This window comes from Salvelinus namaycush, chromosome 34 (genome assembly GCF_016432855.1).
Source record: "Salvelinus namaycush isolate Seneca chromosome 34, SaNama_1.0, whole genome shotgun sequence".
Taxonomy (NCBI): domain Eukaryota; kingdom Metazoa; phylum Chordata; class Actinopteri; order Salmoniformes; family Salmonidae; genus Salvelinus; species Salvelinus namaycush.
Genome location: NC_052340.1, coordinates 8,639,275 through 8,658,092, shown reverse-complemented (window position 1 = coordinate 8,658,092; position 18,818 = coordinate 8,639,275). Strand labels below are relative to the sequence as shown.

Sequence of the window (18,818 nt, the reverse complement as noted above, 5' to 3'; positions counted from 1 at the left end):
CAAAGATGACTGCAAGAGCACAGCGCAGAATGCTCAATAAGGTTAAGAAGAATCCTAGAGTGTCATCTAAAGACTTACAGAAATCTCTGGAACACGCTAACATCTCTGTTGATGAGCCTACGATATGTAAAACACTAAACAAGAATGGTGTTCATGGGAGGACACCCCGGAGGAAGCCACTGCTGTCCAAAAAAAACATTGCTACACACCTGAAGTTTGCAAAAGTGCACCTGGATGTTCCACAGCGCTACTGGCAAAATATCCTGTGGACAGATGAAACTACAGTTGAGTTGTTTGGAAGGAACACACAACACTATGTGTGGAGAAAAAAAAGGCACAGCATACCAACATCAAAACCTCATCCCAACTGTAAAGTATGGTGGAGGGAGCATCATGGTTTGGGGCTGCTTTGCTGCCTCAGGGCCTGAACAGCTTGCTATCATCGACGGAAAAATGAATTCCCAAGTTTATCAAGACATTTTGCAGGAGAATGTTAGGCTATCTGTCCACCAATTGAAGCTCAACAGAAGTTAGGTGATGCAACAGGACAACGACCCAAAACACAGAAGTAAATCAATAACAGAATGGCTTCAACAGAAGAAAATACACCTTCTGGAGTGGCCCAGTCAGAGTCCTGACCTAAACCCGATTTGAGATGTTGTGGCATGACCTTGGGGGGTTCACACCAGACATCTCAAGAATATTGATGAACTGAAACAGTCCAAAATTCCTCCTGACCGTTGTGCAGCTCTGATCCGCAACTACAGTAAACGTTTGGTTGAGGTTATTGCTGCCAAAGGAGGGTCAACCAGTTATTAAATCCAAGGGTTCACATACTTTTCCCACCCTGCACTGTGAAAGTTTACAAGGTGTGTTCAATAAAGACATGAAAATGTAAAACTGTTTGTGTGTTATTAGTTTAAGCAGACTGTGTTTGCCTATTGTTGTGACCTGGATGAACATCAGATCAAACTTTATGACCAATTTATGCAAAAATCCAGGTATTTCCAAACGGTTCACATACTTTTTGTTGCCACTGTATGTACCGAGAATACACCATCATTCACACTCACTCTCATTGGACCTATGTAGACACACTCCTACTCCTTCTGAGTTTGTTTCTCTCTTTCTCTTTCTCTCTCTTGCTCTCTCTCTCTCCCCCTCTCTCTCTCTTTCTCTCTCTCTCTCATCTCTTTCTCTCAATCTCACATACATGTTGACTCACATTTACCTTACTATCGTACACAACGTCATCCCACCAACACATACGGTGTCCCCTTTGACATGGCAGGATACAGCTTTAACAGTAGAGCAGCAGTTTACGTTGGGTACCACTACTGGTTTGAACACCATGTGTTTGTCCCGGATGTATCCACCATGCATCCCCTGTTCCGTCCTGCACACCTCTCCCTCCAGTCTGTTTTCGGGCTGTCGGGCACCATAAACGGCAGCGGTTGGGTGGGGGGGGGGGAAGAGGAGGATGGGGGACAAAAAAAGCAGGGGAGGGAGCTGGGCCTTAAAGGGATGAATGAGACCTACTGTATGTCCACGGGCTCCTGAGTCGACGGCTCTCTCGCAAACAGGACTTCACGAAAGCCCAGAACGTCTCATGCACCATGGACAAACTCAAGGTTTTCTCCACGGCACTGGTAGAACGGGTCCAATCTCACATCAACAACATCAAGTGTCAGTGAGATTTGCTTAGAACACCTGTTCCACACCCCACAATTTCCAGGAGTACTGCTGAGTCCTGAATCTGTAGCTGGGACACAACGTTCAGTACCATTCCTTTCTGGAACTGCCATGATTCTCTATACTGTGTTCTGTTTTTTCTTAAAATTGAATTTCTATCAAATAAGATTTACATTTCTATATGAAATATACTGAACATTGGCCAATTCTCCCTGAACTGGCTTGATCTAATAGGGACATGGGCTGGTACAGTGTTATAACCCTTACAGGGCCTTCTGAGTTAGTGGAAGAGAAGGGTCCCAGGCTCTCATCATATTGAGACACCGTGGCTCCCAGTCCACCCTCCACATTCCCTCAGGCTCTGATATTTGCATTGTGACAGCTACGAAGTGCCTGAAAAGATGTCTGCCATGTTGTCCATCTCAACAGACACTCAATGGAATGTTCTTTTCAAAGAAGTGGAATGTCCAACCCCGAAATATCTATCTCTTCCCTCCTTCTTTTCTCTCCTTCTAACCCCCCCCACCCCACCCTCTCTCACTCCTCTCTGTCAAAACAAACAGATTGAGAGCTCTTTTTTAATTTAGATGGTCCGAACACACGGTGCGTGCTGCTCACTTTGCAGCAGGCATTTATAAACACCTCAAAAGGTATTTTTCTTGAAAGGTATCTGACATAACTAGTGCTGGTTCTCTCTCTGCGTCCTCTCTCTCGCTCTGCGTTCCTGGCAGATAGGATCCTAACCGCTGCTGGGGGAACTTTCCTGGCTCCGTGGGACCCGGGACAATCAATCCTTTCATAGTGGGCAAAAAATTCGGCCCCTGGCTCCATCCTAGCAGTTAGGCCGCAGGGAGAAGTTCTCTAACTCTCACTTTCACTCTCTCAAGCCACCTTGGTTTACAAAGCTACCTTTTTACAGGTTTATATTTAGAACAACTTATTTTTCACCGCTGACCATTTTTTAGCTACTGGGGTTGTCGTGGAGTAGGATTTGAAAAAAAGACGTCTCTAAATGGCTTGCTTCGTGCAAACCAATTTGGAAAAGGTTTGGAAGCATGAGGGGGCCGGGTGTGATGGTGCCCTGTGTGTTTCCCGTAAATGAGCTGTGTGCCTTATTCAAAGAGTTGCGGTAAACGCCAAATAAAGATTAGATCAACAAAGACGCTCAGATTCAGAGGGATTTGAGATGAGTGCAGGTATTCAGTATATCTGAGGACGACCTCGCCGTGCCAAATTCAGACTTGGAAACAGTAAACATCATTGATCATCAAAACATACATCACCACTTCACATCCTGAATGAAAGACATACTGTAGGTAATGAAAGTGATTATTGCTTCCCATATCTTCACATAGGTAGGACACAGACCTATCACGTCAACGATAAGCAATGCTGGATTCACTCAGGAATAAACCACAGCGCAAAACATTTTGGGTTGCTAGAAATTCACTTCATACAACCACCCACCCTCCTTTAGTTTTTGCTTTAAATAGCCTTCTGTCTTATGCAACCACGCCAAACCTAACGTATCATACAAATTTGAGGGTTTTGGATTTACGTTTACTATGTCACGTCGAGTTACGTCCAGTCTGATCTTTGCGCTACTATCTTTTCAGTAGCTGTCAATCTCAACGTTACAAATGAGATACCAAACATCTGATCAAAACATTGAGTCAAAGAGTTTGACATTGAAAACAAATGTCAGAAACAAAAAGCAGTCCTAGCAGTCCAGTCTTTAGGCGAATGAGAATCCCTCTGTCGACCGTAGAGGAGGTAGATGGCCTGGGGCAGCTAGCTGGATGCCTGGCTGCAGGGAGGGGTGGGTGATCCTGTTCTCAGGAGCTGTCTTGCATCCTGGTGTCACGTAATACTTTTTTTCTTCCAGGAACCTGCGAGGATTTTCACTGCGCTAACAATGTGTACTCATTCATGACTCACCGTCACTTATCCCTCACACAACCCACTGGCTTTTCTCTCTCTCTCTCTCTCTCTCTCTCTCTCTCTCTCTCTCTCTCTCTCTCTCTCTCTCTCTCTCTCTCTCTCTCTCTCTCTCTCTCTCTCTCATTCTCTCTCTCTCTCTCTCTCTCATTCTCTCTCTCATTCTCTCTCTCTCTGTCTTTCTACCACAGTAATGTGTGCTGTTAAAAAGACCTCTCTGTGTGCAGGCCTTTTTTCAAACTCACCATTATATCTCCTTATGAAGGTGTGCCTATGGTGAATCCCAAGATGATTCTTTGATGTTACATGCACGAATCAGGTGATACTGTTGTTCTCCTCTGTCTCTTTGGCTTTACTCTATCAATATGGGGGCCATTTTCCTTGCTGTTTGCGGCTGGCTGATGTAACAAATGTGTAACAAATGTGTAACAAATGTGTAACAAATGTGTAACAAATGTATTATGACCTGTATTATGACCAATTTTGCACTTGTCCTTCTTGAATCTGGCATTGGTGGTATCCACGTGTAACACCAAAAATAAAAATAAAAAATCTGGATTTTCTCTGGATTTTTATAAAGATTCAGCAGGTTTTATACTCCCTGAGAATGATCTTCTGGTAATAGGTGAAGAGGAGACTATTTTTCTGAATGTAATATGCGCCGCCCCACAGGGCACAATTGGCTCCGCATCGTCCGGGTAAGGGTTTGGCCGGGGTAGGCCGTCATTGTAAATAAGAATTTGTTCTTAACTGGCTTGCTTGGTTAAATAAAGGTTAAATAAAATCAAATTAAAAAAATTAGTGGCCACATCAGATTCAGGCCACTCCATCAGAAGAGGGCAGTAGTCAGGGGCAAAAATGTTGGTTTTGCACATGGCTGCCGAAATCCTTCATGTCCGGCAGGGTAGGGCACACAGGCTGGTTCTGTTCAGCGTTTCTTTCAGGGGTCTTTTAATTCCACAGGCAGCCGGAGGAGACAGAATTAGTGATACAGTGGGTGATTTTTCACTGCTAAAGGTTCAGGGCTCCAAACCAAATAAATAACACAGATGAATTTACTGTTTTTTTTACTGTTTTTTTTCCTCTGGTCCGCGCTGAAAAAAACCTTCCCCACATTCGACATAAATAGAAGAATAAATAGGAAAGCATAGAGTGGCATAGAGTGGCAATTTAAAGGTTATGGTTGAACTTCCACAGGTCAGACAAGTTCTCAGACTTTACCCAGCGCAAACACCTCAATTGGCCCAATGTAACATTTCTACCTTAAATAGTTTTTTTGGATTGTCAGGAAGGAAATCACCCTTTATTTGAAGGTAATAAATGGAGGGTAGTGAATTTTACTTCTCTCGCAAATTACATACACCAGCTGGATGGCCTTTGGACACAGGCTTCACAAGTCTATCAATGGGAGAATTATGTGTCCAGTTTAAGGCCACGCTTTCTAGTCCATTTAAAGAGGAGAAATAACACGTCTCACCACAGTTATACTTAAGGAACCTGGGAAGGAGACGGGCACAGAAACAGCCACTGGAAGGTACAGTTGGTGCAGCGACGTCCTTAGACAGTTTCCTTGAAAACATCCGCTCCATGAATTAGACATCTTATTTGCAGAGTCCCCCCCCCCCCACCGTCTTGACCACCTCCCTCTGGAATAAATAACCTGGTGTGTTTCCCTACTCGAACCCGGGTAGAGAGACACCAACACTAAGCTCTTTGTACACTATACATATGAAATGAAACTATAATTACATTCCTTTAATTGCATCGTATATTCCTTTGTATGGGCAAGGGGGGCAGGTGAAATGTACTGTGGCCATTGATACGGTAACTCATAGGGGTGTAGATATAGTTATAGGCCTTATTACAGAGCACCTCCACAGTCTGCCTTTACAGGGCTGTGATCTGAACATTGGGATGAAAGCAAATTAATATGCAAGTTCTTTGATATATCATTATATATACAAGCATCAGATTCAAAGTCATTACTTGGTTTTGCCACAAAATAGTCCAATATCCATTTAGAATTGAATAAGCACTCGGTAACATTGTTGGTAAGCATGACTTACTGTTATGTAACTTGGCTTTGAATTAATAGTTTTGATTCAGTCCTACTACTCCCCCAACAGGTGCAGGGTGATTAGTAATGTGATGTAAAGAGAATCTTGTTTTTCCCTCTCTCTCTCACCTCATGTTGTCTCTCACTTCTTCTTCAACTACTTCCATTACACACTTTCTTCTTCACCTCTACCTCAATCTCTCCCTCACTCTTTCTTGCTCTCTCTCTCTTTCTGTCTCTCTCCATTTCCTCCTTCCTCCTCCCCTCCCTCCCTCCCTCTTTCTCTCTCTCTCTCTCCTTCTCTCTCTCTCTCCATTGTTGTAGGTACATTCAGGTGTCCCTGCGATAGAGCACTCAGTCTGTGGTTAATGGATAACTCACCGGGCCAGGGCAGCCATGATGAAACGTTGACATTTCCCTCCGATTATTCATCCCCCTTTGTTCTGCAGGCTGGAGTGTTTGCTCACGTCCTGGGCGCTGGGCGGAGGCAGGGGGACCTATCTGAGGCACTCCCCGCTGTTTGTTCGTCCTGTTTGCTCAATATGGGCAGCAGGGCCATGGGGCTGGGGATGGGGCGACCACTGGTTGGGGAGAGAGAGGGGAGACAGCCTGAGACAGTGTCAGAACAGATCCCAAGGTATAAACTTAAAGAAACAGCAGTGCAGCAGGTTAACGGATCAGTTCCACAATAACAGAGATTTTTAGGCACAAGTTGATAGATTATTGAATGGATATAGCTAGATAACTTGGGCTCCCGAGTGGCGCAGCGGTCCAAGACTGCATCTCAGTTCAAGAGGCATCACTACAGTCCCTGGTTCAAATCCAGGCTGTATCACATCCGGCCGTGATTGGGAGTCCCATTGGGCGGCGCACAATTGGCCCAGTGTCGTCCAGGTTTGGCCGGGGTAGGCCGTCATTGTTAATAACAATTTGTCCTTAACTGACTTGCCTAGTTAAATAGAGGTTAAATAAAATAAAATAAAAACATCTGGTAATAGAATAGTACACATTTATTCAGCAATATAATGTCAGCTGGAGGTTTGTATCTATGATGTAATTTTGCCATTTTGGGATGTACAGTACCTCAACATTTGATGTAACTCTACAGTAAACAACGCACAAACGTACAATATATTCACTAAATTACAGTTCATACAATATTGGCGTATGATTCACATTGAAGCACTTTAATTCAATATTTCAATGAGCGCACATTTTCTCTTGGCCCTAGATAAGGTCTTTATGACTCTTATTGAGGCTGTGCATGTAAAACAAGCCAACAGCTGGCCCTCAAAATACCCATCTGCCATAAGGAGAAGCTTCCTCTCGCTTCCTCAACACAGCACGTGAAGCCGGTTGTTCTCAGACACATTTTCTAGATGACATAAAACGGCTCTATAATAGTTTATAATCGGCTGGCTGCTAAGAGAGGAATTAGCCTCTGGTCTGTGTGAGCCCTCCCTTGTGTTATCGCCTCTGTGAGGGGGCGGGTCCATAGTTCCAGATAGCCAGTGGGAGACTCTGCAGATAATTTAACCACCTGGGTAAGGGATAAGGGGGCAGGGAGTGGGGGGCAGCAGGGGGACAAGCTCAGGTAGATCACTCACATCCAGAGCCGGGGCCAAAACAATGCCTGGCTGCTCAGAGTAAGAGGAGAGTGGATGATCGGGTTGACTGGTATTGTGTCCACTATTTGCTCATTTACTCACCTGGCAGATAGCTCTATCTGTGAATGGATGGCTGGGATGAGGGTTTCAGCCCACTCACAATGCCTGGCTCAGGGATTAGGCAGCAGCAGGGCTAGGATGCATAGGGTTAGGAGATGAAAAGGTTATCAAAGGGTATGAATAATATGGAGTATATGGAATTTATTGACTATACTATTAATGGCACAGTCTTTATATTCTGTGTGGGCTGTTTTTGTACAGTTCAGTGAGAAGATGTTCTCAAAATCAGTTGTAGATGCTTCCCTGAACCAGTTTTAGATGTATCCATTCACAATGGATTTTCCCATTTAACAGCATCAGTTACACTTGACAACTTTGAGATTGAACCTAAAAGTTTCAACACTCATAGAAAAAAAGGTGCTATCTAGAACCTAAAGTGGTTCTTCGGCTGTCCCCATACGATAACCCTTTGAAGAACTCTTTTGGGTTCCATGTAAAACCTTTTCCATAGAGGGTTCTACATGGAACCCAAAAGAGTTCTACTTAGAACCAAAAAGGTTCTACCTGGAACCAAAAAGGGTTCTCCTATGGGGACAGCCGAAGAACCCTTTTGGAACCCTTTTTTCTAAGAATGTAGGGTAAATTCAACAGTGCTGCTCATATTATCACCTGATGATGGAAGTTTCCCGCCTGCCGAGACAACTAGTGCATCCTAGAGTTTGAGAGAAGGCTGTTTGTGTACACCTGATTCTGAGAGAAGCTGGGGGAGAGACACTTGGGGAAGGGTCCACTGTGGCTTTTACAACTGAGTCAACACACTGCTAATTGCTTTTAATGGGATCAGCGAGAAGCCTCTGTGTGAACCTGCCCCGGCCCAGCCCTTGTTTGGTCGTGAGGGCATCGGGTGATTATCTTCTAGTGCAGGAGTTCTCAAACAGAGGTACTGCAGGGGGTCCGCGGCCAGATCTCCCCCGCACCCAAATTAGTTTTTCTTAAAACAAATCTTTAAAAAATGCTAGCAACATCAGAGTAAAATAATTTGGCCAAGGTTAAACAAGTTTAGAGGGTGCATTACAATACAATGTAATATTATTAATCTATATTATAAGCTACCCTTAGATGCACAACATTGCCTGGGAGGGTCACAGGGATCCACAGTACTCTATCAATGATCCAACTTTCAACTCAATACTGTATTGCACTGTAATTTAATCTTTAAAACGGCAAAAGTGTCTCTCAGCCCCATGGGAACATGTGTATAATTGCAGGACATTTGCTTTAAAACAGCTAAATGTTCTTTCTGTCCCATGGCAAATGTGTAGAATTGCAGGAAATTACCTTGGAAACTGCTAAATGTTATCTCCGATGTGAAGAGGGGGGGCTTTAAAAATGTTATTATCCAGGACCCGAGACTTGGTTAGTCCGACCATGCACTGCAGAAGTTATAGTAAAACTCCTACTTTAATGCACTCTAAAGTCAGAGTTGTGCTCTGATTTTAAGTGGGACGTTGATGAATTTGCTATCACGAAGGGGTTCCCGGTCCCAAAAAGTTTGGGAACCTCTGTTTAGAGTGTCAACCAGGACAGGGAAGGTACACACACACACACACACACACACACACACACACACACACACACACACACACACACACACACACACACACACACACACACACACACACACACACACACACACACACACACACACACACACACACACTGTACATGCACATAGACACATACACACAATCACACACACAGGTGTGTATGCCTCTCTGACATAATGTGTAGGCTGTCAAGATTGTGAAGGGTGCAGTTTAACGAGACAATGACTCAGCAAGGACCATCAGGGAAAAACAATGTGCATTGTGGGAAGGATGCACCTAAAGATTAAATAAGTCCACCGTGACGTCAACCGCGTGATCCCGCGATCTCGTATAGGTTATGTATTTTGGAAGTTTTCGATATACAGTATAAGCGTGAACCAGTGGTGTAAAGTACTTAATTAAAATTACTTGAAAGTACTACTTAAGTAGTTTTTTGGGGTATCTGTATTTTACTTCACTATTTATATTTTGGGCAACTTCACTACATTCCGAAAGAAAATTATGTACTTTTTACTCCATACATTTTCCCTGACACCCAAAAGTACTCATTACATTTAGAATGCATAGCAGGACAATAAAATGGTCTAATTCACACACTTATCAAAAGAACATCCCTGGTCATCCCTACAGCCTCTTATCTGGTGGACTCACTAAACACATGTTTCGTTTGTAAATTATGTCTGAATGTTGGAGCGTGCCCATGGTTATCCATAAAATAAAATGTAAAAAAATTAAGGACTTTGAAATTATTTATACTTTTACTTTTGATACTTAAGTATATTTGATCAATTACATTTACTTTTGATACTTAAGTTTATTTAAAATCAAATCATTTTTTGACTTTAACTCAAGTAGTATTTTACTGGGTGACTTTCACTTTTATTTGAGTCATTTTCTATTAAGGTATCTTTACTTTTACTCAAGTATGGCAATTGGGTCATTTTTCCACCACCGGTGTGAACCCAAAAAGGGGAAGACGTTATTCATTCAGACTTTTCCCCCTATACTGCATTGCATTGGAATAGTACTGTGAGGAGTACTCAGGAGGGTCTGACTGCTCTCTGGAAATATAGAATGTGCTCTTGGTTGTATTTTAACCCAGTTTACGGTTGTGAGACTGTTTCGACAGGTGATGTGTGATATAACCACGTCATCTATAAACAGTAAACGGTAGTGAGAGTTGGAGGTTATACTAGACCAAGATGTTTGCCAAGCAAATAATAGCACAAACAATAAAGACATTATGATTACCATCACCTTTAATGATAGCGGGTCCAATCAGAGAGTACACACACACATACTGTTGAAAGTGTAATTGTTTGCGTTTATCAGTATGATTTCCACCCCTTGTCATGGTGTCTTAATTAGAATAAACAGGAAAGCAATCCATTCAGTGTTTGGTCTCCAATAATGTCAACAATAATGTGAGATCTGAAACTGAAGAGGGTAGAAGCAGGTATTGTAACATAAATGAAACACCCATTCACTTTTTACAGCAGTGGGCTAAATCAGGGTCACACAGAGTGTTTCTTGGTCGTCTTAAACGAAACTACATTGAAACAAAAGTATACATACACTTCAAGCACATGGTTATGGGTGGAAGCAGGTTTGATTTGATTTGATATGCTATGGGCTTAACCAAAAATTGGACACCTCCACCAAGTCAGATACAGAGTTAAAATGTATTCAATTTTGAGTTTGCATTCCAATATTCCACTTTATATACATCCCAGAAGACTGAAATATAACAAAACTGTTTGACATAGGAACACCGGATTTGCAGCCTTTTTAAAATGTTATTATTAATTGGGAAAAATATGAATGACATTCCACCCATGAGGCCACTAGGTCATTTGACTGCAGGAAAGGAAAGATTATGTAAACCTATGGCTCCATATTCAGACATAATGATTAATTGTGCCGTAAATGACATTACAGCTCACTACTGATCGACGGACAGTTCATTTTCCTCGGCCTAATCAAAAACTGCAATGTACTGGTTATGACCTGACACTGGGAAAAGGTCTGTAACAACAGTTAATGTAATAACAGTAGTTAATTTAATAACTGTAATAACTCTTTTCTCTCCAAAACTCTCGAACGTGCCGTCCTTGGCCAGCTCTCCTGCTATCTCTCTCAGAATGACCTTCTTGATCCAAATCAGTCAGGTTTCAAGACTAGTCATTCAACTGAGACTGCTCTTCTCTGTATCACGGAGGCGCTCCGCACTGCTAAAGCTAACTCTCTCTCCTCTGCTCTCATCCTCCTAGACCTATCGGCTGCCTTCGATACTGTGAACCATCAGATCCTCCTCTCCACCCTCTCCGAGTTGGGCATCTCCGGCGCGGCCCACGCTTGGATTGCGTCCTACCTGACAGGTCGCTCCTACCAGGTGGCGTGGCGAGAATCTGTCTCCTCACCACGTGCTCTCACCACTGGTGTCCCCCAGGGCTCTGTTCTAGGCCCTCTCCTATTCTCGCTATACACCAAGTCACTTGGCTCTGTCATAACCTCACATGGTCTCTCCTATCATTGCTATGCAGACGACACACAATTAATCTTCTCCTTTCCCCCTTCTGATGACCAGGTGGCGAATCGCATCTCTGCATGTCTGGCAGACATATCAGTGTGGATGACGGATCACCACCTCAAGCTGAACCTCGGCAAGACGGAGCTGCTCTTCCTCCCGGGGAAGCACTGCCCGTTCCATGATCTCGCCATCACGGTTGACAACTCCATTGTGTCCTCCTCCCAGAGCGCTAAGAACCTTGGCGTGATCCTGGACAACACCCTGTCGTTCTCAACTAACATCAAGGCGGTGGCCCGTTCCTGTAGGTTCATGCTCTACAACATCCGCAGAGTACGACCCTGCCTCACACAGGAAGCGGCGCAGGTCCTAATCCAGGCACTTGTCATCTCCCGTCTGGATTACTGCAACTCGCTGTTGGCTGGGCTCCCTGCCTGTGCCATTAAACCCCTACAACTCATCCAGAACGCCGCAGCCCGTCTGGTGTTCAACCTTACCAAGTTCTCTCACGTCACCCCGCTCCTCCGCTCTCTCCACTGGCTTCCAGTTGAAGCTCGCATCCGCTACAAGACCATGGTGCTTGCCTACGGAGCTGTGAGGGGAACGGCACCTCAGTACCTTCAGGCTCTGATCAGGCCCTACACCCAAACAAGGGCACTGCGTTCATCCACCTCTGGCCTGCTCGCCTCCCTACCACTGAGGAAGTACAGTTCCCGCTCAGCCCAGTCAAAACTGTTCGCTGCTCTGGCACCCCAATGGTGGAACAAACTCCCTCACGACGCCAGGACAGCGGAGTCAATCACCACCTTCCGGAGACACCTGAAACCCCACCTCTTTAAGGAATACCTAGGATAGGATAAAGTAATCCTTCTGACCCCCCCCCCCCCCCCCCCCCCCCCTTAAAAGATTTAGATGCACTATTGTAAAGTGGCTGTTCCACTGGATGTCATAAGGTGAATGCACCAATTTGTAAGTCGCTCTGGATAAGAGCGTCTGCTAAATGACTTAAATGTAAATGTAAATGTAAAACTTTCAGATTTTTCTCTAATAAAATTGGTTATAATAGCGGACTCATGACTGATTCTGCTAGTATGTCCGTTTTCTTTCTTTCTCACTGACTCACTTATTTCGTACATAATGTTTTCGTACATAAGACCGCACTCAACAAGCTGTGTAGGGCTATAAGCAAAGAAGAAAATGCTCATCCAAAGGCGGCGCTCCTAGTGGCCGGTGATTTAAATGCAGAAAAACTGAAATCTGTTTTACCTAATTTGCCGTGCACGACTCCAACACCATCACTAACGGTGGTAGGCCTGATCACCGACGACGATGAGAGAGCCTATAGGGAGGAGATCAGAGACCTGGCAGTGTGGTGCCAGGACAACAACTTCTCCCTCAACATCAGGAAGACAAAGCAACTGATCGTGGACTACAGGAAACGGAGAGCCGAGCATGGCCCCATTCACATTGACAAAGCTGTAGTGGACCCAGTCGAGAGCTTCAAGTTCCTCGGTGTCCACACTACTAAGGATCTATCATGGTTCAAACACACCAACACAGTCGTGAAGAGGGCACGACAACACCTCTTCCCCATCAGGAGGCTGAAAACATTTGTCATGGGCCCTCAGATCCTCAAAAAGTTATATAGCTGCACCACTGAGAGCATCTTGACTGCCTGCATCACCGCTTGGTATAGCAACTGTTGGCATCTGACTGCAAGGCACTACAGAAGGTAATGTATATGGTCCAGTACATTGTCAAAGACTCAAACCACCCAATTCATAGACTGTTCTCTATGCTACCGCACGGCAAGCAGCACCGATGCACCAAATCTGGAACCAACAGGACCCTAAACAGCTTCTAACCACAAGCCATAAGCCTGCTAAACAGTGAGTCATTGTGTATCTATTATTACTTGTATTATTATGTGTTTTACTTTTCTAGTATTTCTCTATTTTCTCTCTCTCTCTGCGTTGTTGGGAAGGGCCTGTATGTAATCATTTCACTGCTAATCCACACCTGTTGTTTATGAAGCATTTGACAAATAAAATGTGATTTGATTTGATAATGTAATAACTTGCCGGTTAAAGGGGCAATCAGCAGTTGAAACAATAACAAAGCTTACTGCACACCCCTTTTTTGGTAAAAAAACTCAGGGATGGGGCTAAAGAAATGTAACCTCATAGACAGAGCTATAGATGCAAGGACTGATCCTCCATAATATTCAAATTATAGTTTTAACCATGTTTTGAGGCTATACAGTGTTTGTTTACATTTACTTTGTTTACAAAAATTGGGTTATTACATTAACCGGTATGTAATAATTTTTGGGATGAATAATGTAATAACTTCAACCGATCATACAGTATAATAGCATACCAAAATCAATGTTTTTATGTAATAATTCCCTCAATTTGATGCACATGCCCCAACCACAACAAATTATAACACAAACAAACTCATGCACATCATACAGGAATACTCATACATAGAGACACTCACAAGCACACTTTGAAATGCACACACATGCGAAGTCATAGACACACACACACACCAAAGTAACACATTGAAATGTATACACACACACATACACACCCGGGTAACATTGGCAATCGTAATAATAACACCTTCATGAAACCATTCATGAATGTGGAATGTGATTTCCAAATTAAAAGTCGCAATAGAACACATCTTTACTTAGGCCGGGATTCAATCTGATAACGTGATAAAATGTTAAACGATTAACGTAATAACATTGTCTGCCTGTTATTACGTTATCCGGTGGTTATTTCGTTGTAGGGCAATTGGTGTCATTTTAACATGTGTTAAATTCCTCCAGATATTTCTACTATAAAATGACTTGTAATACTGTAATGAAAACAGGACTTATATTTCAAAGATTACATATGATTGATGTTGTATTAAAACCTGTTGAGGACAGAGGGCGCTGTTTTCACTTTGGGGAAAATCGTGCCCAATTTAAACGGCCTCGTACTCAATTCTTGCTCGTACAATATGCATATTATTATTACTATTGGATAGAAAACACTCTCTAGTTTCTAAAACCGTTTGAATTATATCTGTGAGTAAAACAGAACTCCTTTTGCAGCAAACTTCCTGACAGGAAGTGGAAAATCTGAAATCGATGCACTCTTCTGGGATTGATTTGCACTTTTCGCACCAAAGTACATTCATCTCTAGGAGATAGAACGCGCATCTTTCCTGAGCGGTATGACGCCTGGGTTGTCCTTTGGTGTTTATACTTGCGTACTATTGTTAGTACAGATGAACGCGGTACCTTCAGGCGTTTGGAAATTGCTCCCAAGGATGAACCAGACTTGTGGTGTTCTCCAAATTTTTTTCTGAGGTCTTGGCTGATTTCTTTTGATTTTCCCATGATGTCATGCAAAGAGGCACTGAATTTGAAGGTAGGCCTTGAAATACATCCACAGGTACACCTCCAATGACTCAAATGATGTCAATTAGCCTATCAGAAGCTTCTAAAACTATGACATTATTTTCTGGAATTTTCCAAGCTGTTTAAAGGCACAGTCAACGTGTGTATGTAAACTTCTGACACACTGGAATTGTGATACAGTGAATTATAAATGAAATAATCTGTCTGTAAACAATTGTTGTAAAAATTACTTGTGTCATGCACAAAGTAGACGTCCTAACCGACTTGCCAAAACTATAGTTTATTAAGAAGAAATTTGTGGAGTGGTTGAAAAACAAGTTTTAATGACTCCAACCTAAGTGTCTGTAAACTTCCGACTTCAAATGTAGTTCACTACTCAGTATGTGTGTGTTGGCAACACCAAAAGGGGTAAACATAATGCATAACACCTTTATGAAGTTATTCATGAATGTTGCAGTATCATTCATAATAACCCTCATACCACGTTAACTAGTAATTTAACCACATTTTGCAATAGCTTGGTTTTATTGGAACTACATTCTGATCTTGGTTGTGTTTTCAGTAGTTAATAACTTTTTTGCCATTTGGCAGTTTAGCTAACTACTGGAACTACACTACTTTTTTAGCAAAATACATTTTAAATGGATGAAGTAGGCAAGAATTTCCTTTCTTTTTCGGGTGTCAGACCTGCCTTATTCTCACTTGAAACTGTTTTTGTATTTAATAGGATACATTACACATTCTGTTAAGATCTGAGTACAGTGACACATTCTTTTAAGATCTGAGTATAGAGTGACACATTCTGTTAAGATCTGAGTACAGAGTGACACATTCTGTTAAGATCTGAGTATAGAGTGACACATTCTGTTCAGATCTGAGTACAGTGACACATTCAGTTCAGATCTGAGTACAGTGACACATACTGTTAAGATCTGAGTACAGTGACACATTCTGTTCAGATCTGAGTACAGTGACACATTCAGTTCAGATCTGAGTACAGTGACACATACTGTTCAGATCTGAGTACAGTGACACATTCAGTTCAGATCTGAGTACAGTGACACATACTGTTAAGATCTGAGTACAGTGACACATACTGTTAAGATCTGAGTACAGTGACACATTCTGTTAAGATCTGACTGAGAACAGTGATACATTCTGTTGAGATCTGAGTACAGTGACACATACTGTTAGATCTGAGTACAGTGACACATACTGTTAGATCTGAGTACAGTGACACATTCTGTTAAGATCTGACTGAGTACAGTGACACATTCTGTTGAGATCTGAGTACAGTGTGACACATTCTGTTGAGATCTGAGTACAGTGACACATTCTGTTGAGATCTGAGTACAGTGTGACACATTCTGTTGAGATCTGAGTACAGTGTGACACATTCAGTTGAGATCTGAGTACAGTGTGACACATTCTGTTGAGATCTGAGTACAGTGTGACACATTCTGTTGAGATCTGAGTACAGTGTGACACATTCTGTTGAGATCTGAGTACAGTGTGACACATTCTGTTGAGATCTGAGTACAGTGTGACACATTCTGTTGAGATCTGAGTACAGTGTGACCTACTCTTGCAATTTCAGATTTAGATTTGACACATTTTCACAAAGTAGTTTGTATGTAGTGAACTACTTTTTCAAAGTAACTTTAGTTAAATAAACGATATTTGTCTTAACAGTAGCTTTAGTGTAACTTAACTTCCAGTGTGAAGTAATTGGTAGCTTGGTAAACTATCTTTTCAGAGTAGCTTTCCCAGCACTGCCCCCACAAACAGACTCAACATGTATTACAAACACACGCATTCATACGCACTAACAGGAACACATAGGCATGTGACAAAATAACACACATACATACATTTTATTTCAAAATAAAAGTATATTGTATAATGGAAACATGTATTTTTGTTGTCAACGTACCCAACCCTATGACAAACCAAACACAGAACAGGCTTGGATCAGAACAGGGTCAGCATTGCCCTAGTAGCAGTTTAGGGGCAAGGTGTCTTTACTCATGGTCACAAAGGCAGTAGGAAATAGCACCTGAAACGTGATGTAGGTGTGGTTAAACTTGTCTGAGACCTAAAGATTTGTGTAAGCTCCCTGTCTACGCTTAAGCTTAGCTTGGCCTGCAGGGACAGCCCAAATAAAGGGAACATTAGGGATCTGGTGGCTCTGTTATGGTATTGGGTGAATTTTCTTGGCATGGTTTAGGTCCACTCAACCCCATAGAGGGCAAGGTAAACACCAATAAATACACAGCCATTCTGAGTGATCACCTTCTACCTATGGTGAAGCATTTCTATCCTGATGGGAGTGGTCTCTTCCAAGATGACAACGCCCCCATCCACAGGGCAAGAGTGGTCACTGAATGGTTTGATGAGCATGCAAACGATGTAAACCATATTGCCATCTCAGTCACCAGATCTCAACCCAATTGAACACGTATGGGAGATTCTGAAGCTGCGCCTGAGACAGCGTTTTCCACCACCATCAACCAAACACCAAATTATGGAATTTCTGGTGGAAGAATGGTATCACATCCCTTCAATAGAGTTCCAGACACTTGTATAATTTATGCGGAGGTGCATTGAAGCTGTTCTGGCCCTCGAGCAAGGCACAACCACAAAACGGTTCCAAGGTGTAATGTTCTTCTTTATTTCAGGGGAGCTAACACAAGTCTTCAGGTCTCGCACAAGGTTACTTAACATGCAAGTTTGGTTCCCCAAACTACCAAACCACCTCTGTTACACTTCTAGACCCATCTGGGCAAAGACTGGATTCTAAGCAATGTCTCTATAACCCAGTCTACGACAAGGTCTCAAGCAAGGTTACTCATCATGTAATCTACCGTAGCATGCGTAGAAAGACGCCTGAGCGGAGGTCCCATAATTTTTCAGGCGAAACAGAAGTTAGGTTGAAAATACTGTATCCCTGAAAATGAGATGTTAGTGTTTTCCGGCGATTCCACACTGGATCATGATACACTTCCTGTTGTGTGTATGGTGTGTCAGGGGTTAGGTACTGCAAAAATACAAGTTCCAGTTGAACAAAAATTGGGACTGTGAAAGATCTGCACTGTAGTGTGGTTGATATTTAAATGAGTCGGCCGACATCTGCAGCTTTTGCTTTGAACGCGATCTTCACGACAAGAGCGCCTTTAAACCCTACATAACCGAAAAGAAGGAGATCGGTTTGAATCCTGGCCTAAATAAAGATGTTTTATGTCTTTATGTATGAGTTTTCCTGTATGATGTGTATGAGTTTGTTTGTGTTGTAATTGGCAGTCAGTGGTGGCGTGTGCATCAAATTGAGGGAAGTAGGGCATAAAAACATAGATTTTGGTATGTTATTACATGATTGGTTGAAGTTATTAAATTATTAATACAAAAAGTTGTTACTTACCGGTTCATGTAATAACTACCAGTTAATGTAATAACTTATTACATTTAGCGGAAAAAGTTAACCGTTCAACATTTTAATACGTTAACCGGCAAGTTATTACATTAAACGGTTTTATTTAATAAAAAAAATAAAAGATTACATTTTGAAAAGTTATTACATTAACCGGTGTTATTACACTGACCAGTGTTATTACATTAACCGTTGTTACAAGGTCCTAGACCACCACTCTGAAACACCTTTCTCTTTCCCCACACACATTTCTCTTCCTGCAAAGCTTTTGTGCTACTGTATATGAATCTCTTCACAGTGTGTGAGAGAAGAAATGTTTCAGCAGACCCATTCATTCTGTAAATTCTCTATTTTCTTTATAGGCCTTTCCAACTACCTCTTCAGTATGCTGGAAAGCCCTCTCCTCTCCATCACTGTTGACGGTGCCTGTAAAGCAGTGATGGTCTGGAATGTTTGCCGTTGATTGTTGAGCACTAGGTCAGTCAC

General features: G+C 42.5%; 1 long non-coding RNA gene across 1 annotated transcript in view; it reads right to left on the bottom strand.

Moving 5' to 3' along the window:
- Positions 1-223: 223 nt before the first annotated feature.
- LOC120029104 overlaps positions 224-18,818 on the bottom strand; it is a 22,716-nt gene continuing 4,121 nt past the window's right edge. The window contains exons 2-4 of the long non-coding RNA XR_005473564.1: positions 7,396-7,486; positions 6,068-6,267; positions 224-263 (exon numbers count right to left, since the gene is read on the bottom strand). This is a non-coding gene — a long non-coding RNA (uncharacterized LOC120029104). The remainder of the gene's footprint in view (positions 264-6,067; positions 6,268-7,395; positions 7,487-18,818) is intronic.